The sequence below is a fragment of the Schistocerca gregaria genome, chromosome X, assembly GCF_023897955.1.
Source record: "Schistocerca gregaria isolate iqSchGreg1 chromosome X, iqSchGreg1.2, whole genome shotgun sequence".
Classification (NCBI taxonomy): Eukaryota; Metazoa; Arthropoda; class Insecta; order Orthoptera; family Acrididae; genus Schistocerca; species Schistocerca gregaria.
Genome location: NC_064931.1, coordinates 44,338,242 through 44,361,713, shown reverse-complemented (window position 1 = coordinate 44,361,713; position 23,472 = coordinate 44,338,242). Strand labels below are relative to the sequence as shown.

At 52.1% G+C, this 23,472-nt stretch overlaps 3 non-coding genes across 3 annotated transcripts; all 3 read left to right on the top strand.

The window, feature by feature from the left end:
- Window positions 1-8,697: 8,697 nt before the first annotated feature.
- On the top strand, window positions 8,698-8,772 carry Trnas-cga (transfer RNA serine (anticodon CGA)). The gene has a single exon. It is a non-coding gene; the product is annotated as a tRNA-Ser (tRNA).
- Window positions 8,773-8,997: 225 nt separating this feature from the next.
- Window positions 8,998-9,072, top strand: Trnas-cga (transfer RNA serine (anticodon CGA)). The gene has a single exon. It is a non-coding gene; the product is annotated as a tRNA-Ser (tRNA).
- Window positions 9,073-9,297: 225 nt separating this feature from the next.
- On the top strand, window positions 9,298-9,372 carry Trnas-cga (transfer RNA serine (anticodon CGA)). The gene has a single exon. It is a non-coding gene; the product is annotated as a tRNA-Ser (tRNA).
- The last annotated feature ends 14,100 nt before the right edge of the window (window positions 9,373-23,472 follow it).

Sequence of the window (23,472 nt, the reverse complement as noted above, 5' to 3'; positions counted from 1 at the left end):
TCGGAAAATAAGAAGGTAAAAACAAACGCAGGAGTCAGCTCCTCTGGTACTCCGACAAGTCTAAAAGGACTCTGGGCATATGGAGCAACCAGGGAGGCAGGTGGGTAAAACCTTGGAGTTGGAGGACCACACGCTCCACACCAAGGGACTCAAGCAAATGCTTGGCACGAATCCCAAATGGTCTCGTTGCCCTGGGACGACTGGAAAAGAGACGTTCCGTAGGCGGTCGGGCAATGGTAGGAGACGTAGGATAGGCAAGGAATTGACACATCCGTCGTACCATGAGGAGTTTCCGCCGGATGGCGAGCGGCGGTTCCCCTGCCTCAGCACACAGGCTGGGGATGGGAGTGGTACGTAAGCACCAGTGGTCACCCTGATACCCTCATGGTGTACTGTGTAAAGAACCTTCAGATACGAAGGCCTTGCTGACTAATACACGGTGCAACCATAGTCAAGACGCGATCGGACGAAAGCCCTATAAAACTGCAGCAAACGCGCACGATCTGCTCCCCAGGACTGATGGCTCAGACACTTTAAAATATTCAGTGCCTTCAGGGCCCGCACCTTGAGGTCTTTAAGGTGAGGCAACCACGACAACTTGGAATCAAAAGTGAGGCCCAGGAACCTCACAGTGTCTCTAAAAGGAAGAATGGTGTCCCTCAGATGCAATTCAGGGGAGGTAAAAAGACGTCGAGAACGATTAAAATGAACACACACACATCTGTATGCAGAACAGGTAAAACCCGTCTTTGCAGTCCATGCCTCTAAGCGCTTTATAGTAAGCTACAACTGCCGACTAGCAGTGACAAGACTGGAGGAAGAACAGAAAACAGCAAAATCGTCCACAAACAAGGAGCATTGGGCAGGACTCCGGATAGTGGACGTGATACTGTTAATAGCGACGGAAAAGACTGTGACACTTAAAACGCTGCCCTGCGGAACACCATTCTCCTGCACGTACAAATCAGATAGCACATTACCATCCCGATACCGAAAGAGGCGGTGGGAAAGAAAGGACCGAATGTAGATGGGGAGACGGCCACGAAAGCCCCACTCATGGAGTTGATTGAGGATAAGGCGGCGCCAAGTAGTGTCATACGCCTTATTAATGTCAAAGAATACACCTAGACAATGCTGGTTACGTAGGAAGCCCTGCTGGATGGCGGCCGCTAGCAGGGTCAAGTTGTCTATAGTGGAACGACATCTCCGAAAGCCACACTGAGAGGGGCTAAGGAGCTGCCTGGTCTCGAGCAGCCAAACCAGGCGACGGTTGACCATGCGTTCCAACGCTTCCCGACACAGCTCGTCAAAGCAATACCGCGATAACTACTGGGATGCATTCGGTCCTTTCCCGGTTTGAGGAGGGGAATCAAAATCGCCTCCCTCCACGAGTCAGGGTATGTGCCGGATAACCATATCATATTAAAACAATTCAGGAGAACTTCCTTGGATGGTAGCAACAAGTGCTGCAGCATGCTGTACCGGATTTGATCATGACCAGGCGCAGTATCATGAGCCACAGACAGCGCCGAACCCAGTTCCCACATTGTGAAGGGGCAGTTGTAGGGTTCAGAATTTAGATACTGGAAGTCCACGTGACCCCTTTCGATGGCAGTGCGGTAGTGGCAGAAATCTGGATCACAGTTAATAGTGGCGATAGAGTCGGCAAAATGCATGGCCAGTGTCTGGGCAATGTCTCCTAGCGCCGTGAGGAGACATTCCTGATGCAGCAATGCCGTGATAGGTAGTTGGCTGAGTTTCCCGGAAATCCTCCTGATGACTTCCCATACTTTCGCAGAACTAGTGGAGTGGGAGATGGAGATCAAGAACGACTGTCGTTTGCTCTCTTTAATCACTCGCCGCGCTTTGGCCCTTGCCACCCGAAAGGCCGCAAGATTGTCAGCTGAGGGACGGCACTTGAAGCGGCGCAGAGCTGCATGGCAGGCTTGGATGGCTGAGCGGCACTCAGTAGTCCACCAAGGGACAGGATGCCTGTTGGGATGACCGGATGACCGTGGGATTGACAATTCAGCAGCATGGGAGATGACACCTGTAACATGGTCTACCCATTCGTGGATTCTGGCATGGTGTTCCAAAACAGACAGTTGGCCAAAAAGTGTCCAGTCAGCTCTGCAGAGGTGCCACTGGGGCGGCACTGGTAATGCTACAGCCTCATCCAGGAGGCGAATCCAAAGGGGGAACTGGTCACTAGAATGGAGGTCAGCAGCAACCTCCCACAGAGCAGAATCTGCGAGTGCTGGAGAGCAAAAGGAAAGGTCAATTGCTGATGACGACCCTGAAGCAGTACAGAAATGAGTGGGAGCACCAGAGTTGAGGATGCATAGTTCTTCAGACATCATGAGGCTTTCCAGAATGCGACCCCTGGGGCAAGTAGTCTAAGAGCCTCATAAGACATTATGAGTATTGAAGTCCCCCAAAAGAAGAAACGGGAGGGGGAGTTGGCTAATAAGGTCTGTGCGAGCCTCAGAGTCTATTGCATCCTGAGGCGGTAAATAAAGTGAACAGACTGTGAGCCTCCGACCCACAAGAATGTCAACTGCAACTGCTTGCAAGTCAGTAACGAGAGGAAGCTCAGATGAGTGGTGCATCTCACAGACAAAAACCGCAACACCACACTTTGCCCTTTCCCCTGTCGGATCATCTCTTCGATATACGATTGTTGTTGTTGTTGTGGTCTTCAGTCCTGAGACTGGTTTGATGCAGCTCTCCATGCAACTCTATTGATCTGGGTGGCTGAACTTTCACCCTGCCTCTGTGGTTTGGAGGAGAGCCTGTACTGGCCACAGATTTATTCCTGGGGCGAGAAGAACGCCCCCGGTCGACATCAATGTCCATCATCTGCTATGGTCAACGATCTCTGTTTCCAAAAAAAAAAAAAAAAAAAAAAAAACGAAAACCACCCAAAGAGAAGATAATCGAACAACAGGAAAGACGGAAGACAACACGGGACAAGAACACACAACACACAAAACAAAGTAAAACCACACTAAGTGTGGAGGTGGTTGGCAGACCATAGGGATAAAAAAGGAAAAGCTAACCACCGAGAACACATTAAAAACTCAGTTTAAAATCGTAGGTCAAAGGCCAGAATCAACACAAAACAATAAAACAGAAACACTCAGATTAAATGATAAAAACCCCCTACCCGAATAAAACGTAACACTAAGTCAGCCATAGCAGAGTCATCTGTTAAAAGGGCAGGGAGCGTGTCAGGCAGTGCCAACGACTGCCTGAGCACAGCTAAAAGTGAACAGTCCAATAAAATGTGGACCACCGTCAAAACGGAGCCGCAGCGACATAAAGGTGGGTCCTCACGCCGCAATAGGTGGCCGTGCGTCATCCATGTGTGCCCAATACGCAGCTGGCAGAGGACAACAGATTCCTTGCGAGAGACCCACAAGGAGGAGCGCCAACTACAATAGCCACCTTGATGGCCCGAAGTTTGTTTCATGAAGGCAGGGCGCGCCATTCAGCGTCCCAAAGGTCCAGAATTTTGCTGCGTAGGAACGCTCGTAAATCTGTCTACAGGAGGCCAATGTCCAGAGATGGTGTACTGGTGGCCTCTTTCGCCAGGCGGTCAACGTTCTCATTGCCAGGTATCCTTTCGAGTCACGAAAGATGTTATTGCCCGCAGGGGGACGGAACAGCGAGCAGGAGATGTGATGGAGCAAGCCTCCTTGGCAGCCGCATCTGCAAGTTCATTTCCAGGAATCCCTATGTGCCCTGGAACCCAGCAGAAAATTACATCCTTACCCTGCTGTTGCAAGAGAAGGAGTGCGTCCGGCACTTCTTGCACCACCCGATCGGCTGGGTACATCTGTTCAAGAGCGTGTAGAGCACTTTGGGAATCGGAGCAGATGATGAATTTCGTGCTATGGTGTCGGCGCATATGCTCTAATGCTTGCAGAATGGCAAACAGTTGTGCATAGTAAACTGAGAACTGCTCTGGGAACCCTATCCTACGGACAGTATCGGGAAACACAGCAGAGCAGCCCATAAAATCCCCCTGTTAAACCTGTCCGTGTGAACGGCAATAATATCTGAATGGCGTTCTAAAATCTCAGTAAGTTTAATTTTGAAAAGGTGGTCTGGGGTACAATACTTCTTGTAAGCAGCCAGATCAAAAAGTAATCTGGGCCTTTGTAGTAGCCAGGGAGATACCCTACTCCATTCCTGGCGGAGGACCTTAATGCCCTCCAGGTGTACTGACTCGAGACTCTCCTTAGCACGGATGCCAAACGGCTTTGTTGCCTTCGGACGGTGGTGGAAGGGACGTCCCAGTGCCGGCTGTGAAAAGGTGTTGAACGCCAATGAACGAGGAGTGAATTTGGCCTTGTACGCGTGCCGTACCACGAGGAAAAGACGCCGAATGGACAGGGGAGGCTCTCCCGCCTCGACACATAGACTAGCAACTGGACTCGTGCGATAAGCCCCCGTTGAAAGCCTAATACCCTCATGGCGAATCACATCCAACATTTTGAGGAAGGAAGGTAGTGCAGAGCCGTAAGCTTGACATCCGTATTCCAGTCGAGGTCGCACAAAGCCCTTATGAAGTTGGAGCTGACGTGCCCTGTCAGCGCTCCAGGATCTATGACTGACGCATTTAAAGACGTTTAAAGCCTTGAAACAGCGGACTTTTAGATCCTTTAAGTGTGGCAACCATGTGAGCTTCTCATCAAAAATAAGCCCGAGATATTTCACTTTTCCCATAAAGGGGAGAACAGTGTCTCCTAGTTTTAAAACAGGGAGAACGGGAACGGTTAAAATCTACACAAACAGTCTTCTCCAAAGAGAATTTAAAGCCTATGGTTTTAGACCATTCCTCCAATCGCACGAGTGTCAGCAGTAATTGGCGTGTAGCAGTTGTAAGGGAGGAAGACGCACAGAAAATGGAGAAATCGTCCACAAACAAGGAGCATTGTACGGGCCGTCGTATCATGGACGCAATACTATTGATTGCAATTGCGAAAGCTGTCTCACTGAGGACACTGCCTTGAGGGACACCGTTCTCCTGCTTAAAACGGGCAGACAGGACATTCCCAACCTTATACTTAAAATACCTGTCAGACAGAAAGGATCTGATGATTGTGGGTAAACGCCCACGGAAACCCCACTCATTAAGCTGCCGCAAAATGTTATGCCTCCAGGTAGTATCATACGCGTTCTCCAGGTCGAAGAAAACCCCGATAAGGTGTTGCTTATGTAGGAAAGCATCTTGTATCTCTGTTTCGAATAGGATCAGGTTATCTGGGGTGGAATGATACCTCCTGAACCCACACTGGCAGCGGGTAAGTAAGGATCTGGATTCGAGAACCTACACCAGGCGCGTATTGACCATACGCTCAAATGTCTTTCCTACGCAGCTCGTGAGACTAATGCTACGATAGCTACTGGGTTCGGTCCGATCCTTCCCTGGTTTTAAAAGTGGAATTAAAATCGATTCTTTCGACGAACTAGGAAAGTCACCTGTCTTCCAAATTTCATTAAAATGTTGAAGGAGGACTTCCTTAGGCCGTAGATCCAACTGCTGCAGCATGCTAAACGATATCAGGTCTGGACCAGGCGCAGTATCCCGAGATACTGACAGTGCAGAGTCCAACTCCCACAAAGAGATAGGCTGGTTGTATACCTCAGTGTTGTTTGAACGCAAATCAAAACCAGCCCTCTCCTGTGTACCCTGATAGCGAAGAAATTCTGGGTCCTGGCTAGAATCGGCCGTAATAGTTTGAAAAGATTGTGCCAACGCCTGGGCGATGTCTCTTGAAGATGTTAAGAGACACCCCCGCTCACTTATAGCTACTATTGACGGTAGAGAGTATCGCCTTGAAATCCTCCTAATGGCTTCCCATACTTTGCTTGAAGATGTGGACCTATTGATGTATTTCAGGAACTCACACCAAGACCTCCGTTTACTCTCCCTAACGATTCTTCTCGCCCGTACCCGCGCTATTCGGAATGTTGCCAGATTCGCATCAGTGGGGCACCGACGGAATATTCTCAAAGTCGCCCTTCTGTCTCTGATTGCTGTACGACAGTCGTCATTCCACCAAGGGACAGGCTGCCTCACAGGTGTTCCCTTTGACTTTGGTATGGATACATCAGCGTCATGGTGCATCACCGCCGTAATGTGATCCGCCCAATCCTGGACGCCTACACACTGTTCAAAAACAGCCAACTGCCGGTAGAGCGTCCAGTTTCCCTTCCAGAACAACCATTTCGGCGGCTGTTCGACACGACCCATTTCAACTGGGAGATGGAGCCAGATGGGATAATGGTCGCTGCCATGAAGGTCGTCGTCTACGACCCACTGAGAGATGTCCGCAAGCACAGGCGAGCAAATAGAGAGGTCTATGGCGGAAGACGATCCTGAAGCGGTGCTAAAATGCGTGGCCTGACCTGTGTTCAGCAGTATGATGTCTGAAGTCCTGATCAACTGCTCAATCATCTGGCCTCTGGGACAGGTTTTGTTTGAACCCCATAATGCATTATGAGCACTAAAATCTCCGAGAATGAGAAAGGGACAGGGTAGCTGATTAATAAGCTGTGCAAGGGCTTCACTGTCAATGAGCTCAGCAGGTGGTAAATACAAGGAGCACACTGTGACATTAACCTGGGCCAGGATCCGAGCTGCAACCGCTTGTAGCGTTGTGGTTAAGAGCACAGGTGAGGAGTGGAATGTGTCCTTAATGAACACTGCCACCCCACCCTGAGCCCTATTACCAGTCAGGTCGTCTTTCCTGTACATGTGATATCCTGTAAGTACAGGCGTGTCAGTCTCTTTAAAATGTGTCTCTTGCAAAGAGATGCAAAAGGGTTTTTCCTGTACTAAGAGCCGCAATTCTTCAAAGCGAGGTCTGAGTCCATTCAGATTCCACTGAAGTATGGGAGCCATATCACCGTTTCGGCTTAGATTTCCCCCTGCTGGTGAGGCACTTGTGGAGGGAGTGGCAGCAGAGGGGCTGCCAGGTTCTGGGGAAGAGGTATCAAAATCCATGACGATTTCCTCCTCATCAGACAGGGATGCCATGACGACATCCGATGGTGCCTTTGGCAAGTTTGACGTCAAACGCCATGCCCCTTTCCCTGGTCCCGTTTTCTTTGTGGAAGTCGAGGGTGGGGGAAGTGGAGAGGCACTCTGTTTCTGGAGGGCCTATGAAGGCTTTAGTGTAGCTTTCCCTGCAGTAGCGGTGGGTGCAGTCGGAGCAGCCTGAATAGCTACATCATTATTGGTAGTGCTCTGGCAGGTACAAACGCAGGTACAGGTATTGGTGGAGGATACTGCTACGCTGGACATGGTCTGCGTCGAAGCGTCTACTTTTGATGTACGGTTGTGCACCAAGATACTCTTTATTTGGCTTCCACATAAGGTAGCCTCTTTGTCATCTTGATCTCCTGAGTTTTTCTTTCCTCCGCAAAGACAGGGCAGTCTCTGCTCCAGACAGGATGGCTCCCAGAGCAGTTGATACACAGCGCTGGAGATGTGCAGTTGGTCCCAGCTTCATGAGCTGCCTTGCCACATATACCGCAGGTCGGTTCACCCCCACAACTCATAGTTGTATGGCCAAATTGCTGACATTTGAAGCATCACATAGGGTTAGGTATATAAGGCCTAAACCTAAGTCGGAGGAAATCAGCCATAACGTATTCAGGTAAGACAGGCGAATTGAAAGTCACAATGATGGTGGCAGATTTCTCAATAACTCCATTATTCCTACGTGTCCTTTGTTCCACATCTACAATCCCCTGTGTTGCCCATTCTTGCTTCAGCTCTTCTACCTCGATTTCCATTAAATCACAGCAGGTGACAATGCCTTTACTGGAGTTGAGGGAATTGTGCAACTCGACAGCAATATCATACTCGCCTAACTTGGTTGACTTTCGAAGCAGCCCCACTTGCTTTGCCCTAGTAGTCTCAACTAACAGGGTACCATTCGAAACTTCCTGGCAGATTAAAACTGTGTGCCCGACCGAGACTCGAACTCGGGACCTTTGCCTTTCGCGGGCAAGTGCTCTACCAACTGAGCTACCGAAGCACGACTCACGTCCGGTACTCACAGCTTTACTTCTGCCAGTATCCGTCTCCTACCTTCCAAACTTTACAGAAGCTCTTCTGCGAACCTTGCAGAACTAGCACTCCTGAAAGAAAGGATACTGTGGAGACATGGCTTAGCCACAGCCTGGGGGATGTTTCCAGAATGAGATTTTCACTCTGCAGCGGAGTGTGCGCTGATATGAAACTTCCTGGCAGATTAAAACTGTGTGCCCGACCGAGACTCGAACTCGGGACCTTTGCCTTTCGCGGGCAAGTGCTCTACCAACTGAGCTACCGAAGCACGACTCACGTCCGGTACTCACAGCTTTACTTCTGCCAGTATCCGTCTCCTACCTTCCAAACTTTACAGAAGCTCTTCTGCGAACCTTGCAGAACTAGCACTCCTGAAAGAAAGGATACTGAGGAGACATGGCTTAGCCACAGCCTGGGGGATGTTTCCAGAATGAGATTTTCACTCTGCAGCGGAGTGTGCGCTGATATGAAACTTCCTGGCAGATTAAAACTGTGTGCCCGACCGAGACTCGAACTCGGGACCTTTGCCTTTCGCGGGCAAGTGCTCTACCAACTGAGCTACCAACTGAGCTACTGGCAGAAGTAAAGCTGTGAGTACCGGACGTGAGTCGTGCTTCGGTAGCTCAGTTGGTAGAGCACTTGCCCGCGAAAGGCAAAGGTCCCGAGTTCGAGTCTCGGTCGGGCACACAGTTTTAATCTGCCAGGAAGTTTCATATCAGCGCACACTCCGCTGCAGAGTGAAAATCTCATTCTGGAAACATCCCCCAGGCTGTGGCTAAGCCATGTCTCCTCAGTATCCTTTCTTTCAGGAGTGCTAGTTCTGCAAGGTTCGCAGAAGAGCTTCTGTAAAGTTTGGAAGGTAGGAGACGGATACTGGCAGAAGTAAAGCTGTGAGTACCGGACGTGAGTCGTGCTTCGGTAGCTCAGTTGGTAGAGCACTTGCCCGCGAAAGGCAAAGGTCCCGAGTTCGAGTCTCGGTCGGGCACACAGTTTTAATCTGCCAGGAAGTTTCATATCAGCGCACACTCCGCTGCAGAGTGAAAATCTCATTCTGGAAACATCCCCCAGGCTGTGGCTAAGCCATGTCTCCACAGTATCCTTTCTTTCAGGAGTGCTAGTTCTGCAAGGTTCGCAGAAGAGCTTCTGTAAAGTTTGGAAGGTAGGAGACGGATACTGGCAGAAGTAAAGCTGTGAGTACCGGACGTGAGTCGTGCTTCGGTAGCTCAGTTGGTAGAGCACTTGCCCGCGAAAGGCAAAGGTCCCGAGTTCGAGTCTCGGTCGGGCACACAGTTTTAATCTGCCAGGAAGTTTCATATCAGCGCACACTCCGCTGCAGAGTGAAAATCTCATTCAGGGTACCATTCCTCAGGCGTTTGATAGATTTCAGTCCTTCTAAACCTTTATGTATGTAGAAAGGAGACAATTTTTCAAATGAGCCCTCCTTCCTCTTAATCACGATGAAAATATTGTCATTTACGACTCCATGAGCCCTGTTACTCTGTTCTATCAGCATATCTGGAGGACTAGCCTCCCTCATGCTATTTACTGATTGCGAAGGTGGTGAAAGGAAATACGTGGTTGCCATGAGCGTCCCACGAGCAGCTAGGGAACTAAACGTCCACCCAGACAGAGCCCCGCATGCCTGGGTAAGCCTTATACAACTGAGGTGCGGCAGGTTCCTCAGAGGTCGCCCGCTAGCGACTGTTCCACCTCAACAGCCATGCATCTTATCGGCGCGCAGCACACCTTAAGATTGAAGGTTTTTTTTTTATACAGGTATGTACCATCCTCGCAATCCAGGCAATATAGCCAAGATCCCCGGTCCCTGCGACAAACAACGTTCCACCGTTGCGCCACACGGTGGTCGCCGAAGCATGCCAAGAGCTTACGGTGTCAGAGGACTGGCGGCGCACATCAGTCCACAGCTCGGGGACGGTTGTACAGATCGCAGAGCCGTCGCTGGCAGTCCACGGAAAGGTGTTTCAGCATCTCACAGTGGATGCTATCTGGTCCAAGAGCGGTACCAGGGCAAGCGGCGAGGGCACTGCAAAATTCCCACTCGGTGAATGGAACATTGTACGATTCTGGATGGTGGGTGTGAAACGAAAGGCTCCGACGTTCCGTCCGCTCTTTATTGGAGCGGAAGGCCAGCAAAATTCTATGCCAAGCAGTTTGCAATGACGTCGGAGTCAGTACAAACTGCTCCATTCAGTGAGAGCACAGGGACGCTCACAGGAGTCCTATAGCCGTAGACGCGTCTAATCTTGGCCCAGACCTGAGGTGGAGTGACATGGAGGCCAATGGTGGACAAATACCGCTCCCAGCACTCCCGCTTGCTTTGGCGGATAAGGAGGCGGGCTCGCGCACGCACCCGTTTGAAGGCCATAAGGCGTTCGATTGAGGGATGTCGCTTGTGACGCTGGGCGCCCGCCTGCGATCTTTAATTGCTTCAGCGATCTCAGGCGACCACCAACGCACAGTCCGCCGCCGAGGGGAGCCAGAAGAACGCGGAATGGCAGATTCGGCGGCAGTAACGATGCCGGTGGTGACCGACTGAACCACTGCATCAATGTCATCGTTAGAGAGAGCATCAATAGCGGCAGTGGAGGAGAACAAATCCCAGTAAGCCTTATTCAGAGCCCATCTGCCAGAAGACTGACACTGTGGCAGTGACAGAAAGATCGAAAAGTGGTCGCTACCACACAGGTCGTCATGCACTCTCCATTGGACAGACGGTAAGAGGCTAGGGCTAGAGATCGAAAGGTCAATGGGGAGTATGTGCCATGCGCCACACTGTGGTGTGTGAAGGCACCATCATTGATAATGGAAAGATCGAGCTGTGCCAATAAATGCTCAATGGTGGCGCCTCGACCTGTCGCCACTGACCCACACCACAGAGGGTTATGGGCGTTAAAGTGGCCCAGTAACAAGAAAGGTGGCGGCAATTGGGCAATCAGACCAGCTAGGACATGCTGCGCGACATCACCATCCGGTGGAAGGTAAAGACTGCAAACGGTAACAGCCTGTGGCGTCCACACCCGAACAGCGACAGCCTCTAAAGGTGTTTGTAGAGGGACAGACTCGCTGTGAAGAGAGTTCAGGGCATATATGCAGACGCCACCAGACACACTTTCATAAGCTGCCCGGTTCTTAAAATAACCCCGATAGCCATGGAGGGCGCTGGTTCGCATTGCCGGAAACCAAGTTTCCTGCAGAGCAATGCAGAGGAAAGGGTGAAGGCTGATAAGTTGGCGGAGCTCAGCTAGATGGTGGAAGAAACCGCTGCAGTTCCACTGGAGGATGGTGTTTTCCATGGTTGAGAAAGGCGTGATGGGACTGGGAAGGCAGATTACGCCGCTGTGTCACCTCCTGCCTCCGATTGAGCACCTGAGATAGTGCTTTCCGTGCTGTCTGAGCGACCGGCGAGATCGAGGTCCTCAGCGGATACCAGAATCTCCACCTCGTCCTCAGCCGCTTTTCTTGTAGGAAGCGGTGGGATAGGTGCCACCGCAATGTCGTTAGCCTTTGGGACTTTCTTCTTCTTCAGTTTCTCGCCCTGTGCCTTTGGTGGCTCAGGCTTCACGGGCTTCACTGGGTCAGTCTCAGGGATGGACGACGACCTTGAGGCCCGACGACCAGGGACTGGTGGTTGTTTCAGCCACTTGCGGGTGTCTGCTTTTCCACTGGTCGCAACTTGTGAAACGAGGTCCCCAAGGGACCCCGTCCTGGCGAGAGTAGCCGAACACGTTTTACACTTCTCTGGCTCGGAAGGGGGAGCTGATGTCCCAGATGGTTGGGAGAGTGTTGCTCCTGAAGAAGATGGAGCAGGAGCAATGGGGTGTGAAGTGCCCCCCACAACCAAGGGGGCTGTTGGATTCTGACAAATCAGAGAACCAACCGTACGGGGCGACACAGGAGATGGAAGAACTGTCGTTGCAGCAGCGGTGTTTGTTGACATCATTGGCACAGAATGGAGCCTCTAGTATTTACGCCTAGCCTCAGAGTAAGTCAGGCCACCCCAGGTTTTATACTCCATTATCTTCCGTTCTTTCTGGAAGATCCTACAGTCCGGCGAGCAGGGGGAATGGTGTTCTTCGAAGTACAGGTGGAGCACATGGAGTATTGGGATGCGAAGGACGTCCACAATCTCGACAGGGATGCCGGAAGTACAGTGGGATGACATGAGCCCAAACTTCCGCATTTAAAACACATCATTGGAGGAGGGATATATGGCTTCACATTACAGAGTTAAACCATCACCTTGACCTTTTCGGGTAAAACATCACCTTCGAAGGGCAGGATGAAGGCACCGGTGGCTACCTGATTATCGCTCGAACCCTGATGGACGCGCCGGACGAAGTGAACACCCCGTCGTTCTAGATTGGCGCGTAGTTCATCATCGGACTTCAGTAGAAGATTCCTGTGGAATATAATACCCTGGACCATGTTTAGAGTTTTATGGGCAGTGATGGCGACAGAAACATCCCCCAACTTGTCACAAGTGATCAACCTCCATGACTGGGCAAAGGATGCTGTTTTGATGAGAACCGAGCCAGAGTGCATTTTGGAGAAGCCCTCCACCTCCCTGAACTTGTCCTCTAAATGCTCCACAAAGAACTGGGGCTTTGTCAACATAAATGATTCCCCATCAAATTGCGTACACACGAGGTACTGGGGTGAATAATCTCCACTGCCTTCTTTAGCCATACGTTCTTCCCATGGAGTGGCCAGGGAGGGAAACGATCTCAGATCAAATTTCTTCCCGTTGAGGTTAGACCTCGATCACTTACAGACTGCTGGTGGAGGCCCACCAACGAGAGATGATGTGCCAACTTCATTGCGGGTCCTCTGCGCTGATGCCACCCACTCCGACCAGGGGCTCTCCCCACGGGCGCTACCCAGCCACAGCAAATACGACCTGGCAGGATGGCCTTTGCCGGAAGTCCTGATGCCCCAGAGGGATAGGAATCTACTCCTCGGCATACGTGGAGAGGTAGCAGCTCAGGCATCAGCAGTGCGATCCCTGTGTAGTCAGGGGGCAACCACCAAGATGGTACATGACAACCCCACCACAACGGACAGGCTACCGTGTTGGATGTCGGGTGTCAAAATATCCATGTACATCACGAGGGCAAATATGGAAGTGCACTATGGAGCGAATGTACGCTACACACTGCAGCAGACGTAGCCGGAAGCTCGATGTAAGTCCAACTCCATGACAATATCGGGTGGGGCAGATCTTAGGGCAAGATTGATATACACCACATAAGGTGTCCTTCCCCAAATGGTACGCACTAACAGAGAATTTTGAGAGGTAGTGGTCAAACCCATTAGAGGACCATCACATTAAGGCAGAAACGTTAGAGCCTTCTTTTAGTCGCCTCTTACGACAGGGAGCAATACCGAGGGCCTATTCTTACCCCCGAACCCGCAGGGGGGAGGATGGTCATTGCCAGGAGTCCTGATGCCCCAGGGAGATGGGCCTCTACTCCTTGGCATACGTGGGGAGTTAACGGCGCAGGCATCAGTAGAGCGATCCCTGTGTTGTCAGGGGGCTACAACCAACAGGGTACATGGCTGCCCCACTACAACGGAGTGGCTACCGTGCTGGATGTTAGATGAATGTGGTCCATGGTCGCCGTCAATGCAGGAAGTGGCACTGCACAGTGCAAGGTGGAAAGTGCACACTGGAACATATCCATGCACAAGATGGTGGTGGTTGTTGGGATATTTAAGGGGGACTAAACAGCTAAGGTCATCAGTCCCCCATTCCAAAAACAGGCGAGACGAAAATTTGCGGAGGAGGTAAAACCCCAAGGGGAAGGAGACTCCCCCCCCCCCCAGTCACTGTAAGAACACAAATGCAGCAACGAACACTACAGACAAGAAGAGTGCAGATGAACACCATACAGAAAGAAACAGAAGAGAAGAAGAGGGCCAGAGACTGGCTGACTGACCACGAGAACAAAAAAAAGGGAATGAGTCAACCATCCGATTGCACACTAAAGTCTGCAACCAATTATGAGAGACTCGAGAACAAGATACACAGAAAGGGAAAGGTGCAGGACCACCCTAAATGGAAGCATAAAAAGGACTACCATGGATAAAATTTGAAACGTCGTCAGCCATGGAGGCATCGTCGCATAAAACAAAAGGCAAAGTGCCCGGGAGATTAAAAGACTGCCGGAGGGTACGCAGTCGGGGACACTCCAACAAAATGTTGGCAACCATCAGCCGGGACCCACACCGACACGGGGGGGGGGGGGGGGGGATCCACCTGACGCAAAAGATGGCCATGTGTCAGGCAGGTATGACCAATGCGGAGCCGACACAGGACGACAGAGTCCCTGCGAGAAGCCTGCAGAGAGGACCGCGACACATTGGTCGTATCCTTAACAGCCCGCAGTTTATTCGGCGATGTCAGGCTACGCTACTCATAATGCCACATCCCAAGCACCTTACAGCGCAACACCAACTGCAGATCACGAGCCGGGAGGCCGATCTCCAAAGCTGGGGCGCCGATCGCCCCTTTGGTCAGCCTGTCGACACGTTCGTTTCCCGGGATGCCAACGTGACCTGGCGTCCAAACAAAGACCACCGAAACACCAGAGCGGGTAATGGCAGAAACAGACTCCTTAATGAAGGATACCAGAGGAGAAGAGTTATAGCAGCGGTCGATAGCCTGGAGGCTGCTCAGGGAGTAACTGCAGATGACGATGGACGTACCTGAGCAGGAACGCATATGCTCAACAGCGCGCAAAAGCGTAGGAAGTACGACCATCAACAAGGGAATCATCAGTGTAGACAGTCTCACAGCCCGAAAATGAGGCGAGGAGCGCAAGAAAACGGCGACGGAGGGCCACAGGCGGAACTGAGTCCTTCGGTCCCTGTGCCAAGTCCAGACGGACGGACGGCTGGGGCAGACACCAGGGAGGCATAGGTGCATGGACCCGGAAGGGAGGCAGAAGAGGGAATGACCCCAGTTCCAACAGCAAGGACTGGACGCGGACAGCAGTGGAAAGCCCAGACCTAGGTGGCCGTTCGGGCAGATGGAGGACCATGGCAGGGAAAAGCAGGCGGTGATTGGGATGGCCCGGCGAGGAATGCATGTGGACAGCATAGCCGGCGAGCAGTCGGTGGCGGCGAATCCACAGCGGGGGAACCCCGATCTTCACCAGTAGACTATCCACGGGGCTCGTACGGAAAGCGCCAGTTGCAAGCTGAACCCAACAGTGGTGTATGGGGTCCAACAACGTACACACTATGGGTGATGCAAACCCATAAGCCAGGCTCCCATAATCAACCCTGGACTGCACAAGGGCTCTGTACAATCTCAACAGCGTGCATCGATCTGTACCCCAAGACACGTGGCTCAAGCAGCGGAGGGCGTTGAGGTGCTGCCAGCACTTTTGCTTCAGCTGAGTAATACGAGGAACCCATGTGAGCCGGGCATTAAAGACATGCCCTAAGAAGCGGCAAATGTCCACGAAGTAGGTGGCTGTCGAGATAAAGTTCGGTATGAGGGTGGACCATCCAACGCCTGCATAACAGCATAACTCGAGTCTTGGCTGCAGAGAACTGAAAACCATGAGTCAGAGCCCATGATACTGCCTTGTGAATGGCTACTTGCAGCCTGCATTCGGCGATTCCCGCAGTCGTTGAGCTAAATGACATGAAGAAGGAGACACCGACGATCCCATGGCTGCAGCCAGACCATAAATGGCCACTAGAAATAAGGAGACGCTCAACACTGAGCCCTGCGGGACCCCATTTTCCTGTATGTAAGATTTACTAGAGGTGGCACCGAATTGCACCCGGAAAGAGCGGTGCAATAAAAAGGTTTGAAGTAAAGCCAGGAGCTGACCACGAAGACCCCACTCATGAATATAGTAAGGATGTGATACCTCCATGTGATGTCATACACCTTCCGCAGATCAAAAAATACAGCAACGAGATGCTAACGTCGGGCAAAGGCCGTACGGATAGCAGATTCCAGCCGCACCAAATTGTCCGCAGGAGACCGGCCCCGACGGAAGCCACCCTGGGATGGAGCGAGGAGACTGCGTGACTCAAGGATCCAACACAAACGCCGCCCCACCATACGTTCGAGCAATTTGCACAAAACGTTGGTGAGGGGCTCTCCCCACGGACGCCACCCAGCCGCAGCAAAGACCACCTGGCAGGATGGCCTTTGCCGGCAGTCCTGATGCCCCAGAGGGATAGGCATCTACTCCTCGGCATACGTGGGGAGGTAACAGCTCAGGCATCAGCAGTGCGATGCCTGTGTAGTCAGGGGGCTACCACCAAGAGGGTACATGACAACCTCACCACAACGGACTGGCTACCGTGCTGGATATTGGGTGTCAAAATATCCATGTTCATCACGAGGGCAAAGATGGAAGTGCACTATGGAGCAAATGTACACTACCTGGAACACACTGCAGCAGATGCGGCCAGAAGGTCTATGTAAGTCGAACTAAATCACAATTTCGGGTGTGTCAGATCTTCGGGCAAGACAGGTATATAATACACCACGTAAGGCATCCTTCCCCAAATGGTACGCACTAACAGAAAATTTTGAAAGGTAGTGGTCAAACCCCTTAGAGGACCATCACATTAAGGCCGAAACGTGTGAGACTCCTTTTAGTCGCCTCTTACGACAGGCAGGAATACCTCGGGCCTAATCTCACCCCAAAACCAGCAGGGGGTGAAAATGGTCTCTACCACACAGGTCAGGATACACTCTCCAGTGGAGGATGGGACAAGTCCAGGGGTGCAAAGAGAGAGATCGATGGCCGAGGATGTGCCATGGGCCACACTGAAATGTGTGGGAGCACCGGTGTTGAAGAGGCTAAGGTCGAGCTGAGCCAACACATGCCCCATGGCTCGACCGCGGTCATCGGAGACAGTCCCACCCCCTAGACGGTTGTCGGCATTGAAATCGCCCAGGAGCAGCAATGGTGGCTGGAGTTGATCCAGCAGTGCAGCCAAGAGATGTCGGGGGAGCTCCCCATTCGGTGGAATGTAAACAGAGCAAACAGTAATAGCCGGCGAGAGCTTAACCATGACAGTGTCAGTAGGGGTACTGTCGAGCTACAGACAGAGTGGTGAACAAAGAGGCAAACTCCACCTGATGCATGTTGACAGGCAGCGCGGTTCTTATAGTATCCCCAATAACTGCAAAGGGTGGGGGTCCGCATTGCTGGAAACCACGTTTCCTGAAGAGCGCTGCAGAGAACAGGGGAAACACTCTGAAGCATCCAGAGCTCAGGAAGGTGGCGGAAATAACCGCAGCAATTCCACTGGAGAATGGAAGCAGGAACGGACTGGGAGGGCGTGAAGGCGACTAAGAGGCAGACGGCGCCTCAGAGGCAACTGCCGCCACCGGGGGAGAGTCAGCTGTGTCCATAGGAAAGGCCCACGAGGGTTATGTGATGGCGAGATCCGCGGCAGAGGCGAGGATCTCCACTTCATCCCCAGAGCCAGAATTATTTACAGCAGGTGGTACTGAAACCGTCGGAACGTCCTTCTTCTTGGACACGTTCCGTTTCTTCTTCTCGCATCTGTCCTTAGGGTTAGAGGGCTGGGAAAGCTTCTCTGAAGGAGCGTCGGAGGCTGACGACGACGCAGAAGCCCTACGACCAGGAGGTGGCGTAACCTTCAGCCACTGGCTGACATCTGGCTGTGTAGGAGAATAAACGGAGGAAGGGAGGGCCCCGAGGGACCCCTTCCGCGAGAGAGGAACCGGCAGAGGCAACGCCAGCAGAGAAGGAAGGGGAGGGATCGAGACCCCGGTTTTGGAGCAGATGTCACTCACGAAGTAAGCGTGGGGGGAGCGACAGAAGAGTGTTTGCCCCCAACTGCTAAGGGGGCAACAGAGGAAGGCTTGCCCAGAGACACTAGGGGGGCAGACAGAGATGCACGGCCCCGAGACCCCACTGAAGGCGGCACTGATGAGGCGACAACTGCCGCTCACGAGGGCGACGATAACGTGGCTGCATCATAAGATGTTCGAAGGGAAGCAGGATACAACCTTTCAAATTTCAGTTTTGCCTCTCGATAAGTAAGACGGTCCAGGGTCTTAAATTCCATTATCTTCCGCTCCTAATGAAGAACAGGGCAATCCAGAGAGCATGGAGAGTGGTGCTCCCCACAGTTGACACATACAAGTGGAGGCGCACATGGAGAATCGGGATGAGAGGTGCGTCCACAATTTCGACATGTGGCGCTGGATCGGCAACGGGAGGACATATGCCCAAACTTCCAGCACTGGAAGCACTGCATCGAGGAGGGACGTATGGCTTGACGTTACGACGGTAAAGCATTAGCTTGACCTACTCAGGCAATACAGCACCCTTGAAGGCCAAGATAAATTCTCCGGTGGCCACCCTGTTAGTCTCGGGTCCTCTATGTACACGACGGACAAAATGTACACCACGTCGTTCCAAGTCGGCTCTCAGCTAGTCGTCGGATTGTAACAATAGGTCACGATGGTAAATATTCCCCTGGACCATATTTAAGCTACTGTGGGGAGTGACGGTAACACGGACATCACCCAGCTTATCATACAAGAGCAACACCCGTGACTGGGCGGGGGAGGATGTCTTGAAGAGGATGGACCCATTCCTCATTTTAGACACCCCCGCCACTTCCCCAAACTTATCCTCCAGGTATCCACAAAAAACAAAGGCTTTGTCGTAAGAAAGGAGTCACCATCAGTCCTGCTGCAGACAAGGTATTGTGGTACGTAAGGCTCCCGCTTGGCACTAGATCCACATCCCTCCCACGGCGCAGCCAACGAGGGGAACGACTGAGGGTCATATTGTACAGCATCAAAGTCAACTCTGCCTCGCTCAGAGACGCTGGTGGGCGTGCGACCACCAACTTGGTGTGATTTATTGCGCTTCATTGCGCCACATCCGAACAGATGCCACCTACTCCCAATGAGGGCTCTCCCCAAGGGCGCCACCCAGCCAAAGCATCTGGTACCTGGCCGATATCCCATTGTCCGGAGTCCCCGTGCCCCAGATAAGATGGGCACATACTCCTTGGCATGCATGGGGAGGAAACAGCTCTGGCATCTGTAGTGCGATCCCTGCGTGGTCAGGGGGCTACCACCAAGAGGGTACATGACGACCCCACCACAATGGACTGGCTACCGTGCTGGCTTTTAGGTGTTGAAAGGGTCTACAGTTGTCGTGGGCGCTAAGAAGGGGATTGCACACAAGACGAGAAGGAGGCAACCCAGAAGACTTCAGGTGCAAATCCCGCCACACGACAATAGGTAGTATGCAAGATGGTGGTGCATGATGGACCAATAGAAAAACACCACGTAAGGCATCCTTCCCCGAATGGCACGCACTAACAACGGAAATTTGGAAAAATGGAGGTCAAACCCAAGAGGGGACCCTCACATAGGGCCGATACGTTTGAGACTCCTTTTAGTCGCCTCTTACGCCAGGCAGGAATACCGCGGGCCTATTGTAACTCCCAAACCCGAGGGGGATATGCACAAGAGATAGAAAGTGGGCAGGACTGCAAGGCAACGACAAAGAAGCTGGCGAAAGGTCTTATCGCAAGATGGACACAATACAACAAGTAAGGGGCCCTTCCCCAATCGGCTCGCTCTTCGGAAAAATTTTGAGACGTGGAGGTCAAACCCAACAGAGGACCATCACATACGGCCGAAAAGTTTGAGGCTCCTTTTAGTCGGCTCTTACGACAGGCAGGAATACCGCGGGCCTATTCTAACCCCCGAACTCGCAGGAGGACACATACCGCTCCCAGCACTCCTGCTTGCGTTGGCGGATAAGGCGGCGGACTCGCGCACGCAGCTGTTTGATTGGTTGGTTTGGGGGATTAAAGGGACCAGACTGCTATGGTCATCGGTCCCTATATCCAAAAAAAAGTAAAACCACCCAAAGAGAAGGAAAACGAACAACAGCAAAGACGGCAGACGACACGGGACAAGAAATACTCAGACAACGAACAGACATAACAAAGTAAAACCACACAGAGTGTGGCGGTGGTTGGCCGACCATAGGGATAAAAAAGGAAAAGCCAACCACCGAGAACAAATTAAAAACTCAGTTTAAAATCGTAGGCCAAACGCCAGAATCAACACAAAACAATAAAGTAAAACAGAAACACTCAGATTAAATGATAAAAGCCCCCTACCGGAATAAAATGTAAAACTACATCAGCCATCAGTTAAAAGGTCAGGTACCGTGTCAGGTAGAGAGAACGACTGCCTGAGCACAGCTAAAAGTGAACAGTCCCATAAAATGTGGACCACCGTCAAAACGGAGCCGCAGCGACATAAAGGTGGGTCCACACGTCGCAATAGGTGGCTGTGCGTCATCCATGTGTGCCCACTGCACAGCCAGCAGAAGACAACAAACTCCTTGCGAGAGACACGCAAGGAGGAGCGCCACACACCGGTAGCCTCCTTGATGGACCGAAGTTTGTTTCGTGAAGGCAGGGCGCGCCATTCGGCGTTCCAAAGGTCCAGAATTTTGCTGCATAGGAACGCTCGCAAATCTGTCTCTGGGAGGCCAATGTCCAGAGATGGTGTACTGGTGGCCTCTTTCGCCAGGCGGTCAACATTCTCATTGCCAGGTATCCCAACATGGCCAGGGGTCCAAAAAAAGACCACAGAGGGGCCGCAACGGGCAAGAGTATGCAGGGACTCCTGGAGAGCCATCACAAGACGAGAACGAGGGAAACACTGGTCGATAGCTCGTAAACCGCTCAGGGAACCGCTACAGATCACGAAGGACTCACCTGAGAAGGACCGAATATACTCTAGGGTACGAAAGATGGCGACTAGCTCAGCAGTGTAAACGCTGCAGCCAGCCGGCAATGAACGTTGTTCGGAATGGTCCCCTGGAGTTAGTTCGTAACCGGCACTACCAGCAACCATCGAGCCATTAGTGTAAACAACGCCAGAGCCCTGATAGGAGGTTGGTTGGTTGATTGGTTTGTGGAGATTAAAAGGACCAGACTGCTACGGTCATCGGTCCCTTTTCCCAAATACCAAACTCACACACAGGGAAGAAAAACGATCAACAGACGAGAAGACAGAAGACACAGAACAAGAGAAACGTAGACAAAGACCAGACAAGACCAAGTAAAATCACACAGAGAGTGTCGGTGGTTGACCAACCATACAAACAAAAAAGGGAGAAGCCAACCACCGAGAAACACATGAAAAAAATCAGACAAATCGTAGGCCATAGGGCAGAATCAACACAAATACACACACACTTACATTAAGCCATAAAATCCCCCTGCGCAAATAAAACGCAAAACTAAGTCCGCTATGGAAGAGTCGTCAGATAAAAATGGAGAGAGCGTATCAGGCAGCGCAAAAGTCTACCTGAGCACAGTTAAAAGGGCGCACTCCAACGGAATATGGACCACCGTCAAGGACGCCCCACAACGGCAAAGAGGGGGATCCCCACGACGCAGTATATAACTGTGCTTCAGTCAGGTGTGGCCAATGCGGAGCCGACAAAGGACAACTGAGTCCCCGCAGATGGCTCACATGGATAACCGCCACACAGTCGTCGTCTCCTTGATACGACGGAGTTTGTTTGGCACGGGCAGGTTGCGCCAATCAGTGTCCCATAAATCGAAAACTTTGCGGCGTAATAGTGCCCGCAAATCAGTCGCCGGGAGGCCAATCTCCTGAGATGGGGCACTGCTGGCTTCTTTCGCCAGGCGGTCAATAGTTTCATTGCCGGGTATCCCAACATGGCCTGGGGTCCAAACAAAGACCACAGAGAGGCCGCAACGGGCAAGAGTATGCAGGGACACCTGGATACCCATAACCAGATGAGAACGAGGGAAACACTGGTCGTGAGCCCATAAACCGCTCAGGCAATCGCTACAGATTACGAAGGACTCACCTGACCAGGAGCGGATATACTCTAGGGCTCGAAAGATGGCGACCAGCTCACCAGTGTAAACGCTACAGCCAGCCGGCAATGAACGATGTTCACAATGTTCCCTGGAGTTAGCGCATAACCGACGCGACCAACAACCATCAAACCGTCAGTGTAGACAACGCCAGAGCCCTGATACGTGGCTAAGATGGAATAAAACCGGCGGCGGAAGGCCTCCGGAGGGACTGAATCCTTCAGGTTCTGTGTCAAGTCAAGCCGAAGGCAAGGGCGAGGCAAACACCAACGGGGGTGTATGCAGAGGGGCCCAGAAAGGAGGTGAAACAGGGAAAAACCCAAGCCCGGAGAGAAGCTCTTTGACAAATACAGCGATCAGACAACCTGACCGGGGCCGACGTTCTGACAGATGGACAACTGACTGCGGGAACAGGACATGATAATTTGGAAGCCCGGGCAAGCTAAAGACATGGGCAGCATAAGCAGCCAGTAATTATTGGCGTCGTAACTGCATTGGAGGGACACCTGCCTCCACTAGTATGCTGGTCCACAGGGCTGGTCCGGAAGGCACCAGTGGCAAGTCGTATCCCACTGTGTAGTATTGGTCCAGCACCCGCAATGCAGATGGGGATGCTGTGCCATAAGCCAGACTCCCGTAGTCCAGACGGGACTGGATTAATGCCTGGTAGAGCCGTAACAGGGTAGATCGGTCGGCGCCCCACCTGGTGTTGCTCAGGCATCGCAGAGTATTTAGATGCCGTCAACACGCCTGTTTAAGCTGCTGAATATGAGGCAGCCAAGTCAAACGGGCATCAAAAACTACCCCCAAAAACATATGTGACTCCACCACTGTAAGAAGCTCGCCGTCAAGATAAATCCTCGGCTCCGGGTGAACAGTGCGTCGCCGGCAGAAATGCATAACGCAGGTCTTGGCTGCCGAAAACTGAAAACCATGCGCTACAGCCCAAGACTGCGCCTTGCGGATTGCGCCCTGTAGCTGACGCTCAGCAGCTGCGATGCCAATAGAGCTGTAGTGAAGGCAGAAGTCCTCAGCATGCAGGGAAGCAGAGACAGAATTTCCCACGGCCGCAGCGAGCCCGTTAATGGCTATTCAAAACAGGCAGACACTTAAAACAGAACCCTGTGGCACACCGTTCTCCTGGACTTGGGAGGAACTATATGAGGCCGCGACGTGCACGCGAAAGGTACGATACGACAGAAAATTGCGGATAAAGATCGGCAGAGGACCCCAAAGAACCCATCCATGAAGCGGTGAGAAGGATGTGATAACGCCATGTCGTATCATATGCCTTCCGCATGTCGAAAAAGACAGCGACCAGATGCTGACGGCGGGCAAAGGCAGTACGGATGGCCGACTCCAGGCCCACCAGATTGTCGCCGGCGGAGCGGCCTTTACGGAACCCACCTTGAGACAAAGCCAGAAAGCCCCGAGACTCCAGTACCCAATTCCAGCGCCGGCTCACC